General features: G+C 50.8%; 1 protein-coding gene across 3 annotated transcripts in view; it reads left to right on the top strand.

The window, feature by feature from the left end:
• LOC120895226 (transcription factor Sp1-like) overlaps window positions 1-23299 on the top strand; it is a 102305-nt gene that overhangs the window by 43927 nt on the left and 35079 nt on the right. For 2 of the 3 annotated variants that reach the window (XM_040298373.1, XM_040298374.1), the window contains exon 4: window positions 21056-21182. The exons of the other annotated variant lie outside the window; for it this stretch is intronic. The gene's annotated coding sequence lies outside the window, so the exon portion shown is untranslated. The remainder of the gene's footprint in view (window positions 1-21055; window positions 21183-23299) is intronic. 3 annotated transcript variants of the gene reach the window in all.

A 23299-nucleotide genomic window follows, 5' to 3' on the forward strand; every position in this document is an offset into this window, starting at 1 on the left:
TCATAATAAACGTCCTTTCCTCTCCGCGATGCGATGAGAAATCGTCTTAAAAGGGGTACGATAAAGCCTCCCTCTCTCTCTCTCGCTCTCGCTCTATCTGTCTTCCCTATGAATCCAGTGGAGCGTAACGGGGGCCCTGCTGCATGGGGATCTTGAAGTGCAGCGGTAACAATGCAAACGGGAAATTATGGAATTATGCTTCACGCGCTCACGCTCCCTTTTATGCCTGCTCCATAACCATAAAGTACCGGGGCCAGCCCCCCTCTGCATAGAAAATGAACCACGCTCCGAGCTGGACACAGAAAAACACACACACACGCCCTCCCGCCGGCAAAAACAGAGGGTTGAAGGAAAACGTTTGTCCCCCGAAGGGTTGCCCCTTATCAAGATTGCTCGGCGAGGCTGCGCGATTAACCCTCGGCGTGGTATCACAACCCAGCCAACACCCTTTCCTTCACCCCTTTCCCCTCCACCAGCTGAGCAGTTGAGTGATATTGTTTTAAAAGGAATACGTACGTCACGCCGGACAGTTGCTTTCGGATGGGGAGGGAACGCCCGCGATTTTCGTTTCTGTCACCTGGTTTGCGGTCGCATATTTTGGACCACCGACTGGCGATCGCGATCGACGCCACATTGACAATTAGCAAATCAACTTACGCGTGGGAATCAACCGGCCGGCCCGTCGAGTGACAAATAGAAAACGTAGAAAATGCACTGCAAACAGATAAAAAGCAACCCTCTCCCACCGAACCGGTGCGCGGCTGCTTTGCAGTGAGAAATGATTTCACAACGAAAAACGCGCGAAAGCATTCCGCTTATCAGCACGCTCCAATCCGATCCGCCACGGTCCCCACCTCCCTCATTCGCATAGCAGGCGCATCGGATAGGTGAGATGAAAAATGGAAACGACTCAATTCGCTAACATGGCATCATAAATTCGTGCTTATCGCACCCTTGCAATCGGGTTTCGCTCATCATCATCATCCGACACGCAGACGCGCCACTTGTGTGTGAGAAGTGCTCGGGAGGGTAGAAAAGACGAACGAGCGCCCAACCTACCCGATGGTAGGTGTATGCCTGATCTACTTAGGGACTGTTTTTCGTTGTAAGAGAGACAAAAAATGCGCTTCACAATCGTTCAAGTGTGACTAACACTAAAAGCTCCAAAAATGGTGACTCTTCTCCGTAGAAAAGGCGAAAAAACATACCGCCTTGAAGCGATTGCGCCTTCCCCACCGTGATGTGGCCTTGTTGTTTTGATTTATGATGCGACTGTGACAAAAGCCTAGATGCTTATCGGCGCCCCCCAACCCCTCTCCCTGCCACCCATTTTAACCCATCGATCTCAAAAGCCCGTCGAACGACCCCCGTGTGTCATCGATTTTGATTTATGCTAACACTAGCATGATTTATGTGTGGCGAGCGATTAAATAAAATGATTCCAATGTATTTACTGCTTGTGCTTTCGGGGAGGGTTTTTTTTTGTCTGTCTTTGCATCATTGTTTTCGGACCTCACATGCTCTCTCAGTTACACAAGTCACCCAGTTACACACGATGAATGGGCAGTGTGACGGCGGTTGACTCGAGTAGTTGAATTTACTCATCGTTGAATTTAAATGAAAACGTCTCCGCGTTAATGTCTCCCCGCCCTGTCGTGGTTTGCTTCCGTCCGGCAATCGCCCCGCCACTGATACCGTGCGCCCCGTTAATATTTCTAATTTATTTGCTAATTCTCGCATCGGTTCTGCTCGGGGAAGCAGGTTAAGGTAGCGTAGCCACGCAACGCACGGAGGGAACGGTTCACAGCTGGACTGACTAATTCCTCTCCGCTGTGCTCCGAGGCTCGGCGAGCGAACAGCTTTCCATGCGTAATGGGTTGCGCCGTGGGGTTTGTGCATTGGTGATATCTAATCTTAATTTAAACGGCAATCGCATCCTCCAAACCGGCGATGACGGTGCCGTTGGATGCGCCACGATGCTTGGTTCCGCCGTCGCCGCTGCCGCCGAGCAGTTCGTGCTGCACATTGATTAGCATCTGTGTAAACACGGCGCATACATTTCCTGCTAGATGGGGGGAGGGGGGGAGGGGTTGATGGTGTGCGCTGCTAGCGAGGAATTATGGGCGCTTTTCCCGATCGGTAAGGTTGGGCTAATTTTACCACTGCATGATGTAGCTGTTTTTCGCTGCATTACGGGACGGATTTGAATGGGTGATTTAAAAGGGCGTAGACTTCATTTTTACAATCACACCAAACGCATCGGAGCGTTCAGTTCTTCATCATCATCCCCGCAGCACCGTGTATCTTGCTCGAGGGTCATACACGTATTAATTGCTTGTTAGAATTTACGACCAACTCTTCCCGGCTCTTCGATTCCATAAGCGCAAAGCCATCAAAAACAGGCCCGTAAAACCGATCCGACTGTGCCCAGAACAGCGGTTTAACCGGTTGAAACGAAGTGCCCATCAAATTTTTAATACCATTTTTTCTTGGCAGCACAAGCGGACCACCCCAAGGCACAAAATGACACAGAAACATGTTTTTTTCGTAAACTAAATTACGCATTTTTTTGTATGCATCCAACGGCTATGAACCATCACAAACCTTCTCCCTAGAAGACGGACAGTTTCAGGCGCATCCTTGGTGCGCCAATAGTGCATCGGCTGCAGCACCGCAAGGGCTCTCAAATAAAAAATCGATTAAAACCTGTTACTTTCCAATTTACGAATGTACTAATCACGGTACAACTTAATTAAGCGGGCGAAAATCAACCGTCCACGACGGTCCGGAGAGGCCAAACTGACACGATCGGGGTGAGACGGGGGAGAGGGGAGAGTGGCAGTTTGTGAAGAGACGAATTCCGCATGCCCTTCCTTGCGCGCCATCGGAATGTGCCCGTAAACTGACTGCGCGGTGGTGCCAATCGTGCTACCAGCGGTTCGATCTGTACCGGTTCGCAGTTTTCCCCTTAGCGATGGTGGAAAATGCGGCCACCACCCAGCACTCCTCCCCAGAGAAACACAGACTGAGAACGAGCGAGTGATAGAGAGAGAGCAAGCATTCCCTACTGAGCGATGGAAAAAAGCGCGACCCATCGCGCACACTCGCGCAAAGGCTATCGGGCGCTGTTGGCGGCTGCTGGCTGTTTTAGGAAATTTGCCACATGCCATCGCACGGGGCCGGGCGACAACTGTGCCATGCTCCCACCGACGCTCACCCCGAGCTGCTCAAGCTAATTTATACCTGTTTCCGATGGAGATTGCGCGACGCGGGCCCGGCATTTGCTTCGTTATGGGAATTCAAGGTAATCAGTGGGAATTCGTCGCCATTTCTACGATACACACACACACACACACACACACACACACACACACACACACACACACACACACACACACACACACACACACACACACACACACACACACACACACACACACACACACACACACACACCGGGGACGCGAATTGTTTCGGGCAGGGGCACTGGGGAGGGTGGGCAGTACCCACCTGTGGCAACGTAAATTACTAATTATCGTACTAGACGGATGAATTTAGGCGGCAAACTGTTTAGGTGTTTTGATGAATCTATCGCTGATTGGTTCAAGATGGGAAGAGAGGGACGGAATGGGGAGGAAGAAGCCTAATTCGAGTACTAATGACTTGGCTGCTTTTTGCTCCCCGCAAGCAAGCTGTCAATCAATCGCACCCGCGAAGCGAAGTTTTGGTAACTTTGATGGTTTCTCAATTCTCAAACAGAGGACAAAAAACGCCCCCGTGGCATTTACAAAGCATTTTCCAAACAAACTTGCAACACACTTTTCGCGGTGAAAATGCGTTGAATACAGATGGGATAATTGTAGTATCCCTGGATGGTAGCGCGGTGTGTCGCTCTGTCCAACGCTAACCCCACGGCCCCCTAGCGCTAGGGCAGGAATTTCAACAACGGTCCCTTAAAAATGTACTAATGAGGAAAACATTCTTCCACTTGCCCAAGCCAAACCTTGCACCACCGCCGACGCGATCGGTCACGCAATCCGCCCTACGACTCCCTCGGACGGTTTTATAACAAACAAGCGCGGTCGGTCGGTCCCGGCAAAATCGTGCGCGTTTTTCACACAGTTTTCCTCCAACAGCCCCCCGGCCTACACGGCCTGCACGATGCAAGTTGGTCCACGCCCAAGCGCCAAACTCGATCGCCTTAACGAACAGCGTACGCACCACCGAATCGAATCGGATCGAAACTAAACGCCCTCCGCTGGTTGTGGTGGAACAACTCACTCCTGCACTGCACAAAAAGGAGCAGCAGCAGCAGCAGTATGTCCAACAGTGCCGCTGCAGCTCCAAAGAGGAGAAAAACGAAACGACACATAACACAGACACGTAATTACATAATGGTTTAATTATGATTCGTAGCCAATTTTAATTTATTTATCAATTAGACTGCAAAACGGTGGCCCCTGCTGCGCCGTACGCACTTTGTTCGATGTTTACCACACTTTGGCGTTCAGTTTTTCCCTCGTTTTCGTTCGATTCCATTTCCAGCACCAAACCGTGCCGAGCGTGATGGTTTCGGACGGTGTTGTTCCCTTGTGGTTGTTCCCTTGCGTGGCCCATCATGACGAGAAGATCGGGAAAAGCGAAATGCAGCGTGTGCACGCCCAAGATCGCAATGTACGCGCACTCGGACTAAACACACACACAGCCCAAGAGCACCTCCAACTCGGGAAAACCCCGTGCAAAACCGTCCCTCACCGTACGCAGACACGTTCTCGCACTTGGCCGTTTCTCAGGCGACGCTTTCGGGGTGTGGCCCGTTTTCCAATCCAAGCGCTACGCTAAAGAGCAACCAGGGCCTCCAGCATCATTGGCTTGGGCGCTTGGAGGACGCTGGACTGTACTCGGGGTTCGGTAGAGTGTGCTCGGGTGTGTGCACTTTTTTTACTCTCCCAGATGGACCCGGCGGACTGGTGCTCTGGTGTGTTCGGAGGGCTTTTTGGTTGATTTATGAGCTTTTCGCTGGGCAGTTGTGTGGCGCGGCGGATCGCTTTTGTAGAGGGCACACACACACACCCCCAGCACAAGCAGGACTACGGGCGTGCGCGCGCGAGCGCAGCACAACAACCGCGCAAGTGCGCACGAGATTGGGAGGGAAAGATTTATACGCCCGAGCAGCCGGGGAACTGGAGTATGGCGCGAGTCCAAAGAGGTAATGCCTCAAGTTGCTGAGGTGTGTGTGTGTTTTTCACTCCACTGCAAACAGTCGACCCCCTCAATCCCTCCCCCTCGATCGGTCGCATTCGATCGATCCAACGAGCAGCACGATTCAGTGTTTAGATGGTTGTTTTACTTTTCATTCAATTTAGATTCCAGAACCGGCTCGCCCTCTCTGACCACCACCACCACAGGGTGGAAGGGCGAGCGGATTGGATTGCGGTGGCGTGCGAAGAAGGGACAGGAGAGAGAGAGAAAAAAGGGCACGATGCAGCAGGTTTTACGTTGTGCTACAATGTCCGCGCCGCGATAAATGTCAGATGCAACAAGTTACAACAATTGTGTAAAAAGCATATTATTAGGGAGGACGGCGCGCTGTGGATGAAAGTAATGAGTTAATTTACCTCCGCTCCTGTCCTGTGCTCCAAGCCCCGCTCGTTTGGCCCGACCGGAGGAAGACAGAAGGCCACACACTCGGGCTCGGGTGCACAAATCAATAGAATCAATCAAGAATGCCTAATTATAACGTGACAAACTGGATTATCTCGCACGGAGCCCCGACCGTGCATGTGTGTTTATGGATTTTGGAAGCTCTCGGTAAAGGTCAATTAAGCATCGGGAGGGGGGAGGGAGATTTGCCCCAGCAACTCACCAGCAAATGATGGCCCGGCGTAAATTGGAATTTAATTTTATTAGCCCACAATTCAAATTTTCATAAAAACCCCTGCACAGGAATGTCGGTAATGTCGATCAATGTGCGGCGGCGTGACATGTTGCAATTGTTTCAACCCTTTTAATTCCACATCCCTTTGTGGTTGTGTCGGTCGTGGTGGTAATTGATTGTCAACAACGGACCTTTAAGCGAGCGAATGATGAATAATGTCCTGTGGTGCGTAATTGTTGAGCAAGAAGCGAGTTTAATACCGATTCCTGCCTTGCTTTTCGTGCGTGTCGACCGATCATAATCTGCCAAGATTGATCTGTCATTTGTGACGGCTGTAATCGCTTCGAGAGCGCACAACTAATGACGCATTCCCTAATCAATGCGCTAATGACATTCGTGCCACTAATTTGCATACACTTTTGCGTCTTTTTCCAGCCCGTAACCTACATAACTTTTGCACCAATGACATCCAGCAAACAATCCAGTTGAAACGATGCAAAACAGTGTTTCATTCACCACGGACAAGCGCGTTTCATGTTTCGGGCAATGTAAATCTTACGGCCATCTGTGTGTGTATGTGTCGTGGCATGTTTGTGACCGTAAAACAAAGTCATCAATCGTCTAACGAGCTTTTGATCGATAGAATTTGCCAATTTTCCACGATCGACTCAACTCACACACACACACACTCGGACATGTGTCTCGGGTTGCACAACATCGAGGTTTTAGTTATTTAGTCTTTCGCTCCATTTGTCCCTCTTGAGCATTCGGGCAGTGTGTTTTGTTGGAGTCTTGCAGAGGTTGCCCTCGAGTGGACAAACTCCACGAATCGTACGCCATGCGCACGAAAACAGTCCGACTGACTGACTGACTGGCTAGCTGACTGACTCGTCAAACTGATCGCCTCGAGATCGATCGGCACTAACCACGGTCAATGATTTTTGCGAACCACTTCACTGTCTCGAGGCCCCTCTCTCAACCATGGGGGACGACATTTCTGCCAAATCACGAGATTAATGATGGCAAAACTGTTTTCACCAATTGAAATCTCGCAAATCTCGTAGCAGTCGTCGTCGCAGACCACCGAAATCCGCAGTCGACATGTCGCAGCCAGCAGACGGACACACGCCCGGCACAATGGGTTCCTTTTAGCTCTGCGACTCGCTAATCCGCTGTCCCCGCAGCTCTGGATCCGTTTTCGAGTATTTGTCTATTTCGACGGCGTCCACCCGCCGCCAGCTCGCTGTGACAAAGCGTTGGACCAAACCTCGAAAATACGCAAAGCCCCGACCCCGTCGAACCGAACTGGGGGTGCGCTGCGTACATGTGCGTGTTTGTCATGCTTGCGTGCCAGCGCCGGGCCACGCAAAGTGGACGCCAAAGTCCTCGTCGCGGCGAAACTTGAGATTGATAGTCATCAATCTCGGGTCCCCGGGAGCCCCGAAAGCGGCCTACACCTTCGAAGGAGACACAAATCTGATCCGCGCGATCGGTTCAAGTCGAATCGCTCGGTTTCGATCTCTTTCGCTCTTTCGCTCTTTCGCCTCGACGAGGCATGCTGTGCCATTTTGTGGGCACACATGCGAGGCAACCTCCAACGGTTACCTTGGAACTGTCCTCGGGTTGCATCACGATCAAACAGCCGATCCTTCTCATCGCGGCATCAACGCCATTCATTATGTGTGCAGGAGATGTTCCTACCTGTGTCTGTGTGTGTCTGTATGTGTCTGAAGGGTCACATTTCTGGGCCTAAACACCCCATCGCACAATCGCTTCTGATTTTGGAGGAGCCCTTCCAAACCTCCAAAAGCGAGCACCCATTTCCCAACACTAGAATACGGACGAGAAAGCTCTTTGCCCGCCACCAGCATCCAAGAAGTGTGGCGGCTGCTGGCAAGACAAAACGGGCGGCCACATCAAAGCGCCAGCGAAGATCACAACGGGCAGGCGAACGTGTCGGAAGATCGCGTCACCCGATCGCTGCTCCAAAAAAAGCTCAACTAGACAAAACAACAAAAACCGCTCCCGCCAGCCCAAAAGGTCTTGGCTCATTTCGCTCTCAATTGGAGGCTCCATTGATGCGCCGTGAGACTGTGTTTGATCCACAAAAGGAGGCAAAAACACACGCACGCATAATGTGATGTGTGACGCAAAGTGTTTTTCACGATCCCGCTGCCCCACCTCCCACCGCCCGAGGGTGTCAGATACAATGGATTAATTATGATGCTAATTCAAGAGATGCGACTCGCTGCAACAAAAACGGGAGGAGCTCAAGTGTACCAGTACCTCCTACCTGGGGGTCGACTCTTCACAGTAGCTGCCGTCGGATCCGCCTATTCAATTTTCGACAGTGCTCTCACAGTGTGTCGCTTTCGCTTTCGGCACTGTGGCACTGTCAACCGGCCGACCTGTCCTCACCATCCGTCATTTGCTGCATGCTGCCCGATTGCTACTACTACTACGACCACTGCTACTACTACTTCTCCCGCCGGCGTTACGAGCCGCGAACGAAAAGTAGGCGGACACTGTTGTTGACTCCATCTCGAATGTGGTGCGAACGTACCGTTTGCGCGTGGTCACGGTTTTCGCATTCGCACTCTTCGCGCGTTCGCATAAACTATTTGCCCCCCACACACACACGCATTATGTAATGCACTTCTCGCCGGTCTCGATTGCGTCCTGGGCACTGGTGACCGTGCGCCATTTTCGATCGTGCTCCTGCGCCTGTTCGAGCAGTATTATGGCAACGATCTAGATGACTGAAACGGTGGCATCAAGTCCTTCCTCCTAGCTTTAACTGAGTGGAAACCTCTTAAAACTCTTTTAAATGTTCACTTTTTCAATCATACAGAAGCTTGATCGAGATCTCTATCACGTCCGACGCACAAATCGTCTTTCAATTTACCCTCAGTCGTTGCCGCTAATCAAGCAGGACACTCTGCGCGGTGCTTCGACTCGAAGCTGGTGTGAGGATAATTTTCAATTAAAATGTAAATTAAATGCCCTTTTAGCACACCGCACAGCACACGATCGATTGCCACCGGTCGAGAGCGAAAGAATAATTTCCCGCTTCATTTTCATCGTCCAACCGAAGCCAAAGCCAAACGGTAGCCTACAATCGTCGGCTCTACAGGTCGTAAATCCGTTTCGCTTCACCACCGAGCGAGTGATAAAAATCGAAGAAGATATCAACGCTTTAATCGATTATGACAGCTCAGCTCGATTACAAACGGCTGCTGCACCCCGTCGTAAAACGGTCGCCCATCGGTAGCGCTTTTTTGTAACTGGCGAACAACACAACCGATGAACACCCGGAACACTGTTATTGCACCAGTTGTTGGCAAACGATGAACTTTTGCTGCTAGAAATGTGTGACAAATGCGAACTCGATGGTGTACCCCCCCTATAAAATCGAACCCCTCACTTGAGATTGACCCACGGACGGCACCACGGACGGCGCACGGCTGGGAGAGCTTCAGCCTGTGAGAGCCTGTAGAGCAGAAGCATAAGGGCATCGGGTGTCTTTGTGCATCGCCGACGGGCACAATCGGCGCACACGCTCAGCGCGCTTAGTGCTCTTGCCGTAACTAATCCGTAGCAGACTAACGCGTCCAGTGTGTCGTGTATGGTGCGGCTGGACCCTACAACATCTACACATCGTCCACCGTTTGTCTGGAGATGGATGGCACAAGGGGACGTGAACATTGGGGGAAGCGAATGCAAAAAGGACCGCTCCACAGCAGTACATAAATTACGACGCTTCGCTAAGTGACAATAATTGATTTCAACCATTTACACGGATCAACTGGCCGAGATTCGACGATCGTTCGGCGAGGCCTAGGCAAGCGGCCTAGCGACGGCAAGCAAGATTAATGGCAGCTGAATGAGTCGCAAAGAGGCCGATCAAGCGGCTGTTCAGGGTTTGGTCACTTGTCAGCCGGGACAATTGCCGGGATTGACAGTGGAATCGAGCTGCAGCATCGCACCGTTAGGATCCCTGGTTCGGTCCAAAGTCCTTGGCGCGCTCACTGATGCTTTGCTACCTGTGCGTCCTATGCGAACTTTGCCGCATGTCCAATCGATTCCGACCATAAACACGACAATCAATTAAAGCTTCCGTGCGACTGATACTGACGGCTGGGCGCAATGAAGAAGCTACTAGAAGAAATGGGTTGAACCCGTCCGACACGTGTCTAATGGGAATTTAATTTGCCAAACAACCGCTGCTCTTCGTGTGCGATCGATCAATCTGCAATCTGTTTCCACCATCTTGGATTAATGGGTTGTTTTTATGCTCGCAATAAACAAATTGATTCAAACGGTGATCTTTAACCTGCGCCAACGCGAGCTGAAGATGGGTTCGGGTGCCTTCAAATATTCCCAGAAGAAGTGTACAACCGCTGTTAAGATCAGTGTTAAAAACTGCTTTTCTCAATAAGAAAATGCCTTGAAAGCACACACATATTGCAAACCATTCCTTCATTAGAAAACGAACAAATATCTACAAGAAGAAACGAATGTATTTGCTTGTTTCACAACAACATAACTCGCACAAATATTGCAAATGTGTTAACTCACGGAACGTTTCCTGCAGCGTACTTATGTAGTCCGTCTTGTCCTCTATCCAACTCCAACCTCCCTCCTTCGTGGTAATCTTTCCGCAAACATTAATGAACACGGGCGTAGTGCCCGTGTTTTTCTCCCACATTTGTAACGCTTCTCCGGCCGTGGCGCAATCGATGGTGTATTAAAGCTCCATTAATTCTTTTACGGCTCTGGTTTTGTTTTGTTTTACGTACGAACAACAGCGCGGATACGTGCTGCTGTATCCACCACGCCTCGGCAGTTTCTCGGCTGCAGCTGGTAAAACAACACAAAAGGACAGACCCTTGCCATCCCGCAGGGCATTCGGGTGTTAAAGGTCACGGTGAGTGTGGTTCTTGGCGGGAGTTGCGTGCTCTACACCCGATCTGGCATTGATTTTTCGTGTTCACTTTTATTCAGGCTGCTATTGCATAGCCCTCTCCCTTGTTCCATTTGTGATTGTTGTTTCGGGCACCAAATGACTTGCATTTGATTCGTGAACATCTCAACACCACTGGATGGCAAACCGAATGGCTGATCGCATGGACCGTAAGGGAAAATGTTGAACTTTTGCTCTGGAAATGGTCATTAAATTGGATGATAGCGTTACTTAGCTTAAAATATTGTTTTAATCAAGCTTTTGTCGTAAAGAGACTCTTTTTACTAGTATTAATTACAAAACATTATCTTACTTACAGGCTCTTCATGATCATACTTAAACATGATTTCGAGAGCTCAATCGCACAATAACACAAATAATTTAATAATATATGGCCTCGAGTGCTTTAACCAATGCCAAAACAAAGGGAGTTTTATGACCGACAAGAATCGTACATTTAATTTCAGCCCTAAGGTATAATTATTGGCTGTACGTGTGTCGCTGCATCTTACTTGTATCTAAAAGCATATGAAAAGGGAATTCTTCACAGAAAGAGTCAATTTATAATTGAAAATGATTCTGTTTCATTGAACTTGTTCATCGACACTGCATTTTTAAAAGTCTACAAAACATAATGCGTTTAATTCCTTTATCTTTGTGACTGTACTATCAAACCTTATGTTCCATCTTGCAACCTTTCTCACGAATAAGTAAAAGTACCGTTCTTTGGCATTCCAAAGAGGTCTACAATTATGCACCATTTTCCTGCTTCCATCCATCATATCTGGTAGCTTGGTAAATGCGCTTGTTAACACCTTCGATTAGCTCGTCTAGCAGAGTAAATCGTTGCCATCTCCCCAAAAGGACATCCACAGGTGCGATAATTGCCTTCACCTCAATTAGCTACCGAAATATTTCAGTGCGCGTGACGACACCCGTATGCAGTGGAGAGGAAAATCGTTTACCGCTAATACTCCCTCGAAAATCCTTAACTACATCTCGGTGCAAGATGATTTCATGTGTGTGTGTGTGTGTGTGTGTGTGTGTGTGTGTGTGTGTGTGTGTGTGTGTGTGTGTGTGTGTGTGTGTGTGTGTGTGTTTCTACTGCCTTTTAAAGAGTGTGCACTCCGAAAAAATCAATTACCCGCGTGATAAATCGAATCCACTCCAGCTTGACACAACGAGGGCAATGGCAAAAGGTATCAAGCAATGAGCATTTATCATTTGCAAAGCTGATTCCGAAACGATTGTCTAATTAGTTTCCATCCGCAGTGTCTCGGAGGGTCTTTCGGAGGGCCATATCGATCGAGGCGCGCAGCCAAACGGGAGCCAAACCGATCGCATTTCGTTCGTGATGTTTCGCTTGGAAGCGGATCGCACCGAGAAATCCCCTTTCCCACCAGCCGTCGGGGTCGGGGTTTTTCCGAACTCTCGCAACTGGATATGACTGGTGACTAATGAGCAACAAAGAAGAAAAATTGCACCGAGTGTCGTACCCCGAGCGCGGTGTGGACCACGCGTGAACCACAAAAACTGAGGCGTGGTACTGCAGATTTCAACCAGCTTTTGCACCACATCGGACAGCACCACCACGGGAATGGAAGGGAGGAGAGTGCATAAAAAAAAACATCACTCGCAACTTACTGATGCTGGCCGGACATTCCGATTTGGCGGCCTACTCTCATTGGCCACCGGTTCGCCATCAGAGTGCGGGCCCGTGTCGATTTATTTGCCAATGCGACCCTCCCGCCGAAGCGATGGAAAGGACCACCGGTTTGCCAGGGAGCAGCAGCACCCATGCGATTGGACACAGTGCGAGGGAATGATGAAAGAAGTACATTTATTTCGTAATCACGATTTCAAATTGCGACCCATGCATCATGCACACCATGCACCGGAGCTCCATGCTACAGGCCCTGGCCACTGCGTGGCGCTCTGATTTCGCTTTCGCGCTCCGAATTGCGCACGCTGGTGCGTGTCAAAGGCTAAGGAGTCCTTCGGAGCGCACCTTCATCCCGAGTGATCTTACTGTGTTAGCAACAGCAACCGTGGCTCGCAACAAACGCACGATTGGTGTGTTTTGCTGCTCCCCCTCTCTGGCACGCATAGAACATCGACAGACCCACACACACACACGCACACGGGGAGCGCTTAATGACCACTTGTAAAACTATGACGATCGTTCTCCTGGGAAGTGCAAACAGTTTGAGATCTATCCTCATCAGTGCACGACAGACCATCCTCGCCTTTTGTCCAGCGAGGGGGAGGAGGATGTTAGATGCTCATGCCCGCGGCTAGGAATTGGGAAGGCGGCAGCTACGACAGCTCGACAAGCGGCACACAGCGGTTTGCGACATCTCGATGGCATCCCGCGACATGGCGGAGCGATGATCTTAAGCGTGCCCGCGCGCACCCGAGCGCGAATTACGACGATCATCGTGCGGACAGGATCCCATATTCGGACCAGAAACACTACATTTCCCTCCCCCGAAGCGGCTACTAGGCGCGCAACATAGTTGGGACCGTTGTTTCTGGCTGGAGGCCACCACATTCAGGTCAGCTTAAGTGGACCTCGGTGTGTGGAGCGGTTCGGCCAAACGAACAACACGTCCCATTCAGACGCACACCGACGGACGGACACTCGCCGCGCAGTCTCCGGGGGGCTGCTTGGGCGAAATATTCCGATAATCTTGCTGCTTTGATCTCTTCAACCGTGCTGGCAGCTTGCGATGGGAAGATGATGAGCGCACGCGGAGGGCGGAGGAAGCGTGTGCATGTAAATATTTGCACGAACTTTCCGCATTGGCGCATTTTCACACGGAGCGGAGCGGCAAAGGGAAATGAAGTTCGGGCGCAAAACCTGTAGTGCACTTGATCATCAGCGGCGATCAATCTTGCGGATGAGATCGTGCCGTGTTAGCACCATCCCTCGCATGTAAGATTGTGTATGTCCCAGCCCGTTTCCTTGCGTTTGCCGCACGTGAAGTGCCATACTTTTCGCCGGACTTTCCCCCGCTTGCAGCGGGAAAGCGAAAAGATGCTTCGCGTCGGAAAGCGATATGAGACGGCGAAGCCTTATCTCTCTAACGCCACGGCACCGCGGCGGTTCGTTTGCATATGACGGACACACATTCGCTCGCAAGCGCGGGTAAATTTGAATCAATCAAATGTGCGCAAATGGTCAACCGGACACGCCGGCAATGATTCGTCACGGTCGTGGGTCGCGGGATTGGAGAAAAAATTGGAGATGCACCCCCGACTTGGGAGCTTGGGAAATGCCCTGCCGCCGCAAGAGTTCACTGGTCATAAATTCTTATGGCACGCTGCGGTGCGTCACGTCCGCTTGGGTCACACTTCACGGCATAAGGCACACGGAGCTACAAGGGCCACTCTTGGCAGGGGGAAGAAAATGGACAAAGAATTATTGACCAATGCTAAGTGCAGCGTGTGAACCGTTCCTCGCTTCACCTTGCGCCCAACTCACCGGACGAAACAAAGCGAGATGAGGCGACCATCTCCGACCGCGATTGCCGTGTGTGCAGTGGATCAGAAATGGTAACGTAGATTGACACCGGACCGATGCGGAGATTTCCCAAAACCCAAGACACTTCCCGCTTCGCCCCACCCCTCGGTCTGACAAGACCAATTTGGAGTCATCTTACACGAGTTCATCATTCGGACAACTCCACCGCATCCCGTTGGCACTCTACCGGGATGCTGTGGTGCCTCGGGGCGTAGGGTTGATGCATTTTTACTTTTTGGAGTTTGTCCTTTGTGCGGTTTTGTGCCGTTTTGCGGATGCAGGACGATCTGCCAACAACAAACCGCATGCAACACGATGCACCTCTCCCGTCTCTCTTTCTCTCTCTCCCCCCTGATGTGTACGGTTGGCGCGTCCGGGATGCAATCAGGTGGAACAACACGGCCCCGAGCGTTAAAACATGTGTCCTGCCAACGGACCGTGTCTGGGCGGAATAAGTCCAGCATAAGCATAGCCAGCCGGAGGTACCATCCAGCGAAAAACCGGCTAAATGCACATGACACTGACAAAATTTTGTGACTGATCACTCTCGGGCCGAACGAGCCCTCGGGATCCGGCGATATTGGATTACCCGGGGCAGTTCTCGTTTCAGCATTTCAGACGACCTCGTTCGATGCACTTTTCGGTGCGTTCGGTGGAGGGTCCGTTGCTTCATTCAGTGAGCACACGCACTTGACGCGAACCGACATTGCATTGGGCGGTGTGAACTCACTTGTCCACTGTTCGATCACATCACCAATCCGGTGAAGCGTGAAAGCTCGTACAGCCGGAGTAATTAACTTGCCACTACGCCCGAAGAAGACCACACCGAACTGCTACAATGTTTCCGAGAACTGTCGCTCGCCAGAGTCCCTACCGTTTTGGTCGTGATGGCGCAGTGCAACTCGCAACTTGTGGTTTGTTTTGGGTTTGTATCGGTAAGAGGTCAACCCAGTTTGCGGTCATGCAGGGTAGCAGGATCCAACAGATGCAGTGCACGGTATGTTCGCAGCACAACCACAGGCGCGACGGATATATTCACCTGCCGACCAATACGGCAGGTACTTGGCAACCGACTACAGACTCATGACTCATGCAATATTTATAACCTCAACCTCCAAGCTGCAAGCTGCTTTGCATAAACCGCACAACGCACCGAGCCGAGCTGCTCGCACTCGATAATCGGCCACCGGTTCGTTCGCTTGCGTGCATTGCCGCGCCGTCCTGTGGTCACTGTAGCGCTCCTTATCGCTGGAAGTCCACTTCGACTACCCACTTTCCCGACTTGGGCAGAAGTCCGACGCGACCCCAACATGTATGTAAATACGGTTGCGCCTTTGCGTGCAATCTTTTGTTGCCAACTTTGCCAGCATCATCGCGGCGAGGAGCTCCGGAAGGTCGGTGGAGTAATTGGACAGCGCGGCTCCTTCCCCGCTCGTCGGCGGCTTGGACGAATTTTGACCAAACCCCGATTGTGGTAGAAATTCTGCGTCGTTTGGGTGCAGTTTGGTCGGTCCCCCGCAGAAATACCGACGGCGCTCAAGTCGGGGTGCATTTTCATTGCTCACAAGCTCGCGCGCGCGCCCGATCGAATGCCTGCTGCTGCTACACCAAATATGGCACCACTAATAGCGACAAACGGGGTGCGCTCCTTTGCCGCTCGGAATCATTCCGCGAAACGGTACCAACACACACACACACACAACAAAAAATGGCACCCAAACCGAAACGGAGATCTAGCGGCGTCGACGACAAAAAATTATGCAAGCCGCAGCACTCGCGCACCTAGGACACCCCACGGGAGAAAGAATTTCATGGCAAAATTCCAACGTCCCTGTCGAGTGTGGCGCGCGCGTTTGCATACAATCGGCGCAACCACCTCCGGGGCCCGCGCCTCGTCGGTAACAATCATAATTATAATGGTTTGTGAAGTCATTAAATAAATTAACTGTTTTCCCTCCATTGCCTTCCTCCCATTCCGTCCCAAAACACACCTGGCTGCATTGGGGACGATAAAAGGAAGTAGACCTTACACACTCCTTCTTCGATTCTGGGAGCGGACGGGTTACAAACAACCCGCACCTACACATACCGCATCCATGATCTCATCCAACGTTCATTTATTTCTACCACATTTGTGCCCTGGTGCACCGATCTGTTTGCGGCGAATAGCCTCGGGTTACTGTCGGAAGTCATTTTTCGTGCCTCGTGTTTGCGTGTCATTGCTTCCCGAAACGAATCGCTACGCGAAAAGCGCGACAATGAACGATTCGTATCTGAGCGATCGTTGTACTAGCTCAAGAAGCATTGCAACGGAGCATTCTGGATTGTTGCCACTGCTAATAATTCAATTATCCATCCAATCTAACAGGACAATCTCGATGTTCCGTTTTTGTGCTCCAAAGCTCCTCCCCATTCCACCGTTTCCATCTAGATTATTTGCCAAAACTTCCCGCAATCAGTCCGCGAGCTACGACAAATTTTCCGGACATCCTTTGTCGTCGCTCTGTCCCGAGGCAACTCCACGAGACCACGAAATACGGTCAACTTCGTCCCATACCTCCAGGCATCGCGACAAACCGATGTCTTCCGGCAACCAACGTCGAGGAAGTGTCCGCGCGAAGCTGCTCCAGATTTTTCAGCCAAACCGAGCCAAAGCCAACCACCTCATGAATAATGCAAATATCTACGCCCCGGGGCTCCGGACGCGTTCGATCCGGTCAGAAATGGTCTCAACAAAGAGCGCGTTCACGTTTTGTAGCTGTAACAAACCACACCAACCGTGCAAGCGGAGATGATTCATTGGAAGGAATGTTTCTGGACAAAGGCGAAATGCCAAAACCAACCTCAGCGGTGACAACCCGATAGTTAGGCCGGGAGTTTCGTTCCGGCCAAACACACCTGTACGCCGATCCGGTCGAAGTTTATCATTATACTCCACTCCCGGTTTGGTTTGGGCACGAAAGCTTGATTGTTTCTTTTCGTTTGGTGGATGTGTGTATGTGTGTTTGTGTGTCGTGTATTCGAGCGAAGCCAATCGTAAATCCAGCCACCGCCGCTACATCATAATGACATTCGATCGGTATTGGTTCCGGGGACCCACCACACAAACCGTCGATTATGATGTATTCATTCCGTTAAGCTGCTGCCCCGCACTCTCTCTTTCCCTGCCTCCTGCTCAGGACGCACATTAGGAGGCAATTTCTATTGATGATAAAATCACGATTTATGATTATTTGTTCCCTCGCCGAATCGAGCGCGGGCGCAAGCACGGGCCCGAGAGCAGAGCCCTGCTCGTAAGAACATACTCAATAAAGCAAACGTTGCGATCGTCGGGCGTTGTGAGGGAAGGATGATGGTTTCCACGTTTTCCAATCGTTTTCCAATCGCACAAGGTGCTTTATGGAACACGATCGTTTTGTTTCCTCGTCTCGGATCGTCCGGCTCGTCCGGCACGGTGAAATACAGGCAGTCCGCTAGCTAATGTTGAGGTAATTTGATGTTAAATTGTTTTGTTTATCATTTTTCATTCACTAGCGAATGATAAAACATGTTTCGCTCGCTGCGATTAGATGATCTGTGCGCGGCGATCGCCGGTATCTTGGCGATAGGTTTGGGCCCCCGTCATCAACGCTCAACACAGCTGCACCGTGTTCTGCCAGGTGACGAGAAATGGAAGAAAATTATGGCCCTCAACTCATGGTGCGGCTCAGCGGGTCGAGATGGGAGAATATGCACAATCGCTTGCTCGCCAGCTCGGTCGGCTGTCGGCTGCTATCTCTTAAATGGCTTTTATTTTCTGCGAATAGATCAGCCCGGCTGTGCACTGTCCTGCCTAATGGAATTGAAGATGCAACGACGACCAGTATCGTTCCCGTTTCACCAATCAACGCGCAGATATTTATTTCCCCTTTCGCTCATCATTCCGGCAAAGATTGCCTTCATGATATTTAAAGGATTAGGTACGATTTGAGGCAGTGAAAACTCGTCCCAGATGCCGTCTGCACAATTTCTGTCCAATCCTAGCAAAGGTTAGCCGAGGGCTGGATAAATTTCAACAACTTTCTTCACTTTACTTTACAACCCTTGTTTTTTGTAAGAAAAAACCGATAAGTGGAGGATGACATCCAACGAATCAAACAGCGCGCGTTTACTAGTTCATCATAAAAACATTACTGTCGCACGCTCACTAAAGTGGCTTTCGTTTGTCAAATGAACAATAAAGAAACAACGCTCGATAGTGATCTTCCCGACCCGGACGGGCGCATTGCTGGAATGATCAGTCGAACTGAACATGACTTTTCTCATCGCATCCAATCGCACCGAACCATCGGAGTGAAAACATCTGTTCCCGTGGCGTGGCAGGTGGAAAGCATGTCCAATTTATTGCACCCGGGAGTACGCGTAACCAGGTCGTGGCTGAGAGGTCTGTCGAGTCCCAGACCCCCGGACGCCTCGTCGCTGGGTGCTGCCCGTCTTTGGCTGACGAGCTAATTGATTGCGTACTTGTCCGTCATTTGTTGGGCATCGTGCGGTGGCCATCTCGTTTGCATACCCCGTGGCCCGATGGCGGAAATAGTACACCTAATTGAAACACCTAACGTTTGGGGTCAGTCCCTGCCGCCGCCCGTTCGTTGGGCGGACTGGCCGCAGCCCGTATGACGATTTACGAGTTGTCATAAAGCAGCCGACGAACGAGGCGAACGAATTCCCTCCAATAAACCTCGGCATCCGGACGGGCCAGTGTAATGGGCAAAGAACAACGCCGATCCGATCCGGCTGATGCCGCGTACTGGATGCCATTTTAAATCAGCTGGAAATTTATGTTTTCGCATTGCGACAGGTTTCCCGACCACACGACGATGGCGACGGCAAACGATGGTGAAGAGAAAAGCTCATAAACTCTTTCCACAACCTGCGCTGAGGACGATCTAGGAAGTGCATATCGTGTGCCGCTGGCCAACTGTCTCCATTTGCTCGCCCATCGGGTCGGAGTCACCCAAGGTAAAGGTGGTAAGTGGTGCAGCGACATTCGCACACTCGTGGGACGCAGAATGATTGAACAGGTGGGAAAACGGGTGGGAGTTCGGAGCTCTTGCTCGACTCGTTAGGGGTAATGTGTGTGTGTGTGTGTGTGTATGTCTGTTTGTGTGTGTGATGGTGAAGATCATCTGCTCCATTAGCGAGAGACATCGGCGCTCATCAGTGGAGCATGTCATGCGCTCTGCCACTCATAAATCTCGATCCTCCGAAATGGCTAAGAGTAAATTAGCTCGCTTGGCTCGTATGAACAAATAAAAGCGATGTTTTTTTTTGCGCACATCTTTACCGAAGCAACAAGCTGGACTGGAGGGGAGAAATTGCGTGAGAATTGGCCCACGAACATGCTTCCCAAACACCTTTTTCAGGCACGACACAAAAGCAAGCGCTATTTTCGGTTCCTATCGATCGGTGGTCTGGTGTGAACCGACGCAAATGGCTTGGCCCCCCCTGCGTTGTCTCATTTTATTCAGCAGTCATTTGAATTCATTCGATGCGCTAACAAGATTCGACCGCTAAGTCGAAGAGTAAGCGAGTGAAACGTTATAATTTTCCATCGATCATCCTTTTATTACGAGCCCGCCGAGCCCTCTAATCTGGTTAGATTTTGATTTACAAGCTAACGACCCGGGCCCGGTTCCGTTCCGCGAGTTACCTCAGCGGTCGGTGCAGCTTTTCCGCAGGAAGTCTTCTGCGGGCCGACATCCGACGACGAGTGAGATCAAACACACCCAAAACGGAACACGCATAACATCTAAATAAATGTTTTCCTGCGGCCGGCCGGCTAAACAAGCACCCGGGAGAATCTTATTATGATGATGGTGATGAAACCCCGCCACAGCCACAACCGGATGGAAATGAAAGGGAAACCGTATTGGGTAGTAATTAGATGAAAACGAAACACACCTCTCTCTCAACTGGTGTCGTTGGGTGGATCTCAAGTCGGGAAAATTCCACCACAACCAATCCCAGTCTGTATTTACCAGTTCACATGGAATTTATATTTCCTCCGCCATGCATCGTCCCCAGCACGCTCGCTGGCAAAGAGATGCGGAGAGGAAACTAATCTATTAAAGTTACAGTTTTACTAATTATAGTAGCCAACTGATCGGATCTTGTTATAAATCACCCTTCCTTCTGGCCCCATTTCTTTCTCGCAGTGACATCTACGATCGGTGGTCATCGGACTCTGCTAAATACCGAACGGGTGTTTACAGATAAGATCGAACAAGATCGTCGGTGCAATATCATCAATTATCTCCAGTCATGCTCTAAGCCGCCCCGAACCCATTCTCAGCGGTGAAGCCCTCTCTAGCTGCGTATGTTGCGGCCATAAATTAAGAACCCCGTTTGGGTCCTTCGAGTCGTAGTTGTTGTTGGTTGTTTTTTTTTTTGCGCAACAAAGTCACCTTCTTCACGGTGCCGCTCTATCCCTAACGCGATAGTCGAGCAGCGATCGCATGAAGATGATAGTTGAAATAAAATTTAATTAGACTGTCACCATCGGTGACGGAGGGAATTTATGCAGCTCTTTCTCCTTCTCGCTATGCTGCCATGCTGCCCGATCAGTGTTTGTATGGTTTTAGTTTTTGCTCAATTAAAATCTTACCATTGCGCTCTTCTCCGCTCTTTTCCCCCACCATTTCATTCGCAGAACACTTCGCACGAGGCCGGCTGGTGGTCTGCAGTGTGTGCACAAACCATTCCGACTGATGCAAGATCAGGAGGATCGAGCTGGAACACCGACAGCGAGCGATAACATTAAGCCCGTAATGATGATGGTAAGTACGAATTATGTTAGCGAGCGCACCTTTACGGCTGCCTTTTCCACCGGCCGAGCGAGCCGAGATCTCGATCGATCTTGCATAAGTGACCTCGGCCGAACAGTGAAGAGCTGGACAAATACTCGAGTCGGGATTAAAACGGGGTGGCCCCCGACAGTCGGCACAGCAGATCGGAAACACTTTTAGTAACATGTCGGGCCTTGGGCACTCGGGCTTAGAGGAGCAGAATTACAAACTGCTGTTAATAGCAGCGGGTTGCCCCAAGGACCCCCCCCGATCTATTTGCTCTCATTCGTTGATCGACAGGCCAGGCTCGACTGTTGATGCATGAGCCGCAGGATTTGCAACTATTTATGATGGCTGTTGACGCCTCGGATGATCCGGTTTCTCACAGGGTATCAAAGGGCGATAAGCGGCACACGAGGGATGTAGCCCGCGCGGAGACACAAAAACGTGACGGCATGCACGATGCGTGCGACATGCACACTGGGACGACCCACACAGCCACACACACACACGACCGGCACCGAGATGGATCGAGGGTTGACTCGGGGCATCATTTATCTTTCGTGTCGATTCACGTGCTGAAAAGGCGGCGAGACGATACTTTTCTCACGCTGCCCGGGATGACACCCGCCGTACCCGCCGGTCGAATATCAATTTGTTGTTGGCCGGGACCTCGGCACACAACATTGTTGGCCCATTTGGTTCCATCGATCGTCTGCCAGCGCGTCTGCCAGCTGACGGATATGGATATGTGAGCTGCTTTTCAAACATTCGCGCAAGTTCCGGGACTGGTGCGATTATGCACACCTCAAGTACGGACACACACTCACTCACACACCTGTCAGGCAGGAGTGGAAGACGAATGGCACCTGGGCTGAATGCGCTATGACTTAGTTGACTAGCTAAGGCACCCTCTTGTGCTGTGCCATCGAAGTGCCACCATTCAAATGCATCTTCCCGTTCGGCGAGAACCTCAAACCGTCCGACCGTCGAGCAATTCACAAACGGACAGAACCTACCTCGTTTTGGTTCGCACTCCACTCGAAGCTCTCGATAGCAATAAAGTTGTTAATAATCATCTTCAGCGGCGGGTCGTTGCGGAGGCCACCGTACGCCGTCTCGATCATCAGCAGACGATTGTGATTATTATTAATTTTCCTAATTTTCATAATTTGATAAAGCTCGCGCAAACGCCAGCCAGCCAGCCCAATCGAAGGTGCTTGAACGGTCGGCGGGGTCGCGTGTGCCCACCGAAACGGCCAATTCCGGTCAGCATAATAATAATAAAAAAAATACATCCCGTCCATAAAATCCGCAAATCACGCGCGTGCCTCCGGTTCACGATGTCGCAATTACTGTTTATGACATTTTCTCTCACTCTCCCCTCATCTCCTTTTTGGTTCTTGCTTTCCCAAACCAAACTTTTCTCCCTCGAACGGGATGGGATCGAAGCCCTTGATCGAGACTGGGCCTAGCTGATGGTACACTGATTGGCTATTTCGGTTCGCGAGCCATCCCGAGCCATCCTGGGCAAGCGGGCCTCCCTTGAGGATGGACCTATCCGAACAGATTGCTACAGCGCACAACCAAACACACACACACTCACGGCTCGAGGTAGCTTGCAATCCATCGATTGATTCCAAATGATCTTCGTCGATCACCGGTCAGGAGTGGAAGATCTCCCCTCCGCTTCGGTTTTGGGGTCGGTACATTTTGGGCTTCGAAATGGACGATAATATGGGAAAGGCAATGTTTGATGTGGAATGTTGCGCCGGAATCGACCCATCCTTCGTGGCAGGGGTGGTGGTGGGAAAAAATCATAATCAATTTCAATTATTCCGTCATTTATCAAATTGTTGACCCGCACGAAGTCAATCAATAGCTCCGAATGGCGCAAATCTCTTCGGGCCTGATCGGGCGCGCGCTCTGTGGGGTTTTTGGAGGTATTCCCGCGTGCCCGAAACGCTCAGTAAAAAGTGACCAAATGCCCGTCAGCGCGGAGATGGAGCCGGACGGAAACACCGCGTCCAGCGGTGAGTGAGACACGCAGCTCGCCTAGTGACGCGGGTGACTAGAGCGTTCGATATGACTCCATTAATCATTGTTCG

Source organism: Anopheles arabiensis, chromosome 2 (assembly GCF_016920715.1).
Source record: "Anopheles arabiensis isolate DONGOLA chromosome 2, AaraD3, whole genome shotgun sequence".
Taxonomy (NCBI): Eukaryota; Metazoa; Arthropoda; class Insecta; order Diptera; family Culicidae; genus Anopheles; species Anopheles arabiensis.